Source organism: Microtus ochrogaster, chromosome 24 (assembly GCF_000317375.1).
Source record: "Microtus ochrogaster isolate Prairie Vole_2 chromosome 24, MicOch1.0, whole genome shotgun sequence".
Taxonomy (NCBI): domain Eukaryota; kingdom Metazoa; phylum Chordata; class Mammalia; order Rodentia; family Cricetidae; genus Microtus; species Microtus ochrogaster.
In genome coordinates, this window is record NC_022024.1 from 35,556,043 (window position 1) to 35,562,288 (window position 6,246).

Here is a 6,246-nt window from a genome sequence, read left to right on the forward strand (position 1 = left end):
ATGGGATGTCTCACATATGACGTTTGAAGATAACGACTATCTCTTTCCCTGAACTGGCTCCATCACTTTGATGGTTAGGGTTGGGTCAACTTGACCAGATCTGGAGTCACCTGAGAGATGGATGGATATGTCTGTGGGGATTGTCTTGCTTGTGTCCGCTGATGTGGGAGGACTTGCCTTCTTTTTTTTTTTTTTTTTTTTTTGCCACAGCAACGTTTGTTGAGAACGGGGAGGGGATCAGTCCTTCTTGGCCGCCGCCTTCCTCATGGCGGCCAGCACGTGGCTCAGCTCCTCCCGCTTCCTCTTGGCATACGTGCGTGCCCACCCGCTTCTTGAGGAACTTGAGCGCGTGATTGTCCTTGGACACCTTGAGCAGCTCCATGGCGCGGTGCGCCGCTCATAGGGCGCGAAGCCGCACACCTCCCGGATCATGTCCCGCACGAACTTGGTGTGCTTTGTGAGGCGCCCGCGCCGCCGGCTGTGCCTCGGCTGGCTTACGTTCTTCGTCACCTTGTGGCCCTTGTTGAGGCCCACGGCCATGGGGTAGCAAAGGGCCATGGCTGCTCCTTTCCGATGGCGGCCGCGACAGGAAGCAGGACTTGCCTTCTTTGCGGACAAGCCCTTTCCCTGACTGGGATCCTGCACTGTACAAACTGGAGACAGGGAACTGGGTAGCTTAGTCACCTTCTCTATTTTTGAACTGTAGAAGCTGCGTGACCAGCTCCTTCAAGCCCCTTCTGCCTAGACTTCCCCACCAGGACGGGCCGTACCTTGAACTGTGAACCCAAATAAGCCCTTTCTCCCTTAAGTTGCTCCTGTGAAAGATTTTTATCACATCAACATGGAAAGCAGATGACACTCGGGGAAACCTCACTCTACCGGAAGGCACCATCATCTCCCAGGCACCATTTCTTCCCGGATGCTTTCCACAGTGCCCAGAAAACTAGAAACAAGAACTGACAAGCAGACATGAGGATATGGTGTACCAGCAGCATCCATATCCCCGAGGGAAGGTTGCCATGTGGTTTCTCTTTTTTTTTCAGATGTGAAGGGGGTGCCAGGGAGGACTGCTGTTGACCAAGACAGTCTGGAGGCTGGAACTGGGGAGTGGGACCACACAACCAATTTCCAGCAAATACACGGCTTGGTGAAGCCTAGAGATCATTTGAACGTATGAACAGGTCATTCATCACTACACTGAGAAGCAAGGATCTGTGAGACGGGGGTTGACGTCACAGCCAGGTTCCGTGGTGCAGGTAACTGTCTCAGCAAACAGGGACGTTGACTTTTTTCTTACTGCCCCAGGGTAGGAGCTGTGGGGCTGGAATCACTCTACAGCTGGCCTCGTGGTACGGGAAAATATTTACACTTTTAGTAAATGCCTGCTAAGGAGTTGGGTAGGTAATAGAGTTCTTCTACCAAGCCATTCATATCAAACTGTGTAAGCAAGCAGAAGAACAAGGGACTTCCTGCTCTTTGCGGTGTAAGCTGGTGTGTGCTGGATGTCTGCCTCTTGGAGCCCAAAGCACGGGATTGCGCCAAGACGGCCATCTTGGCATGGCTTCCTTCATCTCCTGGTGCACCTGTCGCCTTGGCAGGGAAAAGTAGTTACAGGGATGTTGCTGTTGCCAGCGTCTCTGGTTTCCTTCAGACGTTTTCCTGGTGGCCTTTGATGACCTTGTGTTCTTCCTCTTATGTCATTCAGTTATGTCCTGCCTTTTCTTCTTTGAGCAGCCGTGTGTGGGGGAGCAAGTTGCATCTGAGAGTAACCCAGGACAGGGTTCTGAGGGAGCAACATGCAGCTGATGTTCACAAACACGCCCTGCCCTCAGGGACAGGATCAACAGCATTGCCACCAGCTCAGTCCCCAGCACCCACAGCCTAGATTGCTGTGACAGCCTTCCTACTGACTTTCTATATCCTCCTCTGCCCTCCTTTGTTACCTTGTTTTCAAGCAAGCAGGTCAGTCTTTTGAAACGGTAGTCACCCCCTGTCACCATCCCAGAACATAATTTGGTCTCTGGTTGGCTCCAGCCTCTCCTCTCCCAGCTCCCTTTCCTCAACCCTGCTTTTTTCCAACTTGTACTATTATTATTATTATTATTATTATTATTATTATTATTATTATTATTATTGCTATTAATGTGTGTGCATGTGTGTGTAGTGCATGTGTGTTCATGTTAGCATGCACATGTGCATGTGTCCTCCAGGGCTCTGCTAGGCAAGTGCTCTACCACTGAGCTACATTCCCCAGCTCTGAACGGATTTACAATAACTTGAATGGTACTGCCTTGTCTTTCAGTCAAGAGAGAACAGATATATAGTGGCATATTATTTGTGTTTTAATAAAGGAAGCTTGCCCGAAGATCAGAGTGCAAAGTTAGCCACACTGGTCAGTCGTACAGGCCAGGCAGTGGTTGCACACTATACAGAAATCCCAGAGTCTGAGAGCTTGCGATTCTGCCCTGCATTTACCAATAAGGGAGGTTTTGGGGGAACTTCCCAATAGTTCTCAAATTGGCCTAAATATTCTTCTTCCGCAGTCCCTGAGCGCTTAAGCATGGAAAATTATACTCTAATGAAATCGGCTCTTTGCCTGTCAACTCTGGCTACTGAAACTCAAGTATTTAATTAAGGTGAAGTTAAATCCAATATTGTGTTCTTTGGTTTCACTTGGCCGCATTTCTAGTATCAGCAGACTTATGTGTGTGTGGAATCTACAGACGCACAGATTGTAGATCATCTCCACAGTCAGAGAGAGTTCCGTCACATAACACAGCTTTGTCGGTCTGGGACAATGACGGTGCCAGGCAGGAAGTACACAAACCAAGCAGCCCGTTCTTAGATGATTGCTCCCATCCCTCCTCTTCTTCCACCATCACCCTTCCAACAAATCTTCATTCCTCGAGCAGCTAAAGCCTATTGTCTCGGCCTGCACAGCTGAGATGCTGATCTCACATAGGGAGCGTGGCTGGCTGTGAGGAATGCTTACTGAAGGCATGAGAAGACTGGCAGGGGAAATTCAGAGGAAGGGATAATGGTACCGCTGGTGATGGGCTACTCCTGAGGAGCAGGTCCTCCTAACCTCGTGCCCTGAAACCTCCCTCCAGCATCCTCCAATCACTTGGATGCAGGAAGCCCTTAGCAAGGGAGAAATACAAACAGCGGAGTCTTGACCTCAGCATCACAGAGCAGCATTGGACGGTAGGATGGTGATATAAGCTAATCATTTAACAACCAGCTGGCCGTGGAGAGGCCTTCACACCCACCCACTTCCTCACCCTTCACCCTCTTCCCACAGCACCCAGCTGCCACCTAAAGTCATTACATACATGCTTTTGATGAATGTATCCGTTTTCCCTCCTGAACTGTAAAACCCCCTGGAACCAGAGACTTTGACCATCTTATATCCCCAGCGTCTAGGACAGTGCCTGCCTCATGGTAACTTCACAATAAAAATGCATTCTGGCAGTGGGAGGGAGATGCTCCGTGGGCAAAGTGCTTGCTGCACAGACATAAGGAGTTCCCGTCCACAGCATCTTTGTAGGAATCTGGGTATGGCAGCAATGCCTGCAATTCCAGCACCAGGGAGGTGGATACAAGAGGATCCTGGGACTCATTGGGATCCAGGTTCCTTTTGTCTTGTGACCTTTATGCTCTAGGGCCACTAGGACTAGAGAGAATAACGTCTAAGGACCAGAAAGTGCTGCCTGTCACCTCCTTCCTATTCATCTGGACCTAACCCAATCGTTCATAAATCACTCACCATGAGGCTCTGTCAAGAGGAAAAGGTGTGGATCTGACAACACATGTTCCTATGTATACACCTCTCTCTCTCTCTCTCTCTCTCTCTCTCTCTCTCTCTCTCTCTCTCACACACACACACACACACACACACACACACACACACACCCCACCGGATTTCCAATGAAGCATTTGCCATCCCATTTTATAGACAGGTTAACTGAGGCTTTGAAAGACTGAGCAGCTGGCCGGAAACAAATGACAGACAGGGGAGCTGCAGTCCCAGGCTAATGTGAAACAGTTCTCTCATTTTCCACTCAACTATGCTCATTTCCGTCACCCTTCTTACTGTCTCCTTAAGTGAGACATGGAGAGTCGAAGCGCTCATCTTCGTGGCCGTGAAGATGAATTAGTTAGTCTTCAAACCCAAGGAACCCACAGCCTAAATGAGCAGCTTCCATGTACTTCCAACACCACAGGCACATGTGCTGTGTGCTCCATGTTTAACAGCCTGCCTTAAGTCTGTGGTTTATTGATCCATGCCGTGTACCTAGGGACTCTGACCAACTCCTTAGATGCATCATCTCTTTTAGTTCCCTGACAAAATGCAGGGTATTTTTTTTTTCTAGTCCAAAATTCTTCATGTTGATAATAGACACCTATTCTGAGTAGACCAGAGGCTCTTTGTAGCTAACATGATTGAAATCAAAGTCTTGGTAGTTCATGGACATAACTGTGTGAACATAGCATCTTTGAGGCTTGAGGAAGAGCTAAAGGAAGCCTGGTATCACAGACATCAGGACACAGCTGACTTGATAAGGATGCAATGGCTGGTAGCATCATTTTGGGTCCCTTGTCCTTTCAGGCTCCGTGAGACTCATCCCTGCCTTCCTGGGCTGTTCGGTACCTACTGGAACCTGCTTAGGTTTTGTGCCTGTGCAGGCGCCGTCAGAGTCCATAAAGAAAGAATTTTCCCATGCAGCAGTAAAATATGAGCAGGCTTACCATTATCATACCCGGTTTGGTTCCTATAGTAAGTGAATAATGCAAATACCTTTGTGTGATGTTAATAGTGTCAACTTCATGAGATTTGGATTCACCATGGAAACAAATCTCCGGGTATGTCGGTGAGGAATTTTCTAGATTGTGTTCCTTAAAGTGGGAGGACCCACCCTTAATGTGGTTAGCACCATTCTGTAGCCTGAATAAAAAAGGAGATTGCAAGCTGAATACAAGTCAGTCCCCACCCCCAACTGTAGTTGCTATGTGCCCTGCCACCTCTTGTTCCTGCCACCATCCCTTCCCTGCCATGGTGGACTGTGTCCCCTAAAACTGTGAGCCAGAATAAACCCTTCCTTCCTTATTTTGGCTCGGCACTGTGTAGAGTGGCTATACACTTAGGAAAGCCTGATAACTTCTCTTTTTTGAATATGGCTTAAGCCTGTCTGTGAAGGTGAAGTAGAATAAGACAGAAAAGATCAATTTATAGATACTGGTTTATTAGTTTATTTGATGACTTACTTATAGCACAGATTGTTCTATTCATTACCAAACAAGGCTTCGCCTGCTACCCGAAACAGAAAGACCAGGAGAAATGGCTAAAACAATGGGCTGTTGCCCTTAGCAACCTGACCGCAAAAGCTTACACCTGTCTATTATAATATATGCCTTTAAAAACCAGAGGCTGGTTGCTGTGTACATGTCTATAAAATCTCAATTGCTTGTTCACCCCACCTTGGTTTTTTTTTTAATATAAAATGAGAATGCAAACCTGACCAAGGATCGAGGCCTTTCAGCAACCGCCCTGGCTTTGATCCACCAACAACATTTCTCTCTTCTGCTCTCACTGGGGCTGGAGAGATTCCCACAACAAGGGGTCTGTGTGTGGGAATGTAATCCCTACTGTGATGATTAAGAGCATGGACACTCAATCAGAGTATGATGTTTAGGGGTGAGGGGCTTTGGCAGGTAACTATGATTAACATCGCTATGGTGCAGGCTTTGTGAGTGAATTCAAGAGACAGGAAGAGAGCAATGGGGATATTTTGGTTCTTTGACTTTGCATTTGAAGAAATGTGAACTGAGAGAAGCCTCCTTTGTAGCTCATCCAGTCTGTGGCGTGTGTGGTGTTACTAGAAACAGGAAATAGACTAAAGTAGCAAATTGTGCCCTGAGACCATCCTCCATGCAGTCTGGCACCTGTGGGGATAAGGGCACATGTAGTGAGTGGCACACAAGACCTCACCTTAACCCTCCACACAGCACCTCCTTCTAGTTGATTTGTCATTTGAAAATATTTCATTACCCATACTTATACATTTAAAAAAGTCATTCACCATCCAATAAAGCATTGGGCTTGAGCTTTAAAATTGGCTTGTGCCGGGCAATGGTGGCGCACGCCTTTAATCCCAGCACTTGGTAGGCAGAGGCAGGCGGATCTCTGTGAGTTCGAGACCAGCCTGGTCTACAGAGTGAGTTCCAGGACAGGCTCCAAAGCCACAG

At 47.9% G+C, this 6,246-nt stretch overlaps 1 pseudogene; it reads right to left on the reverse strand.

The window, feature by feature from the left end:
* Positions 1-237: 237 nt before the first annotated feature.
* Positions 238-558, reverse strand: LOC101995962 (annotated as a pseudogene).
* Between the last annotated feature and the right edge of the window lie 5,688 nt (positions 559-6,246).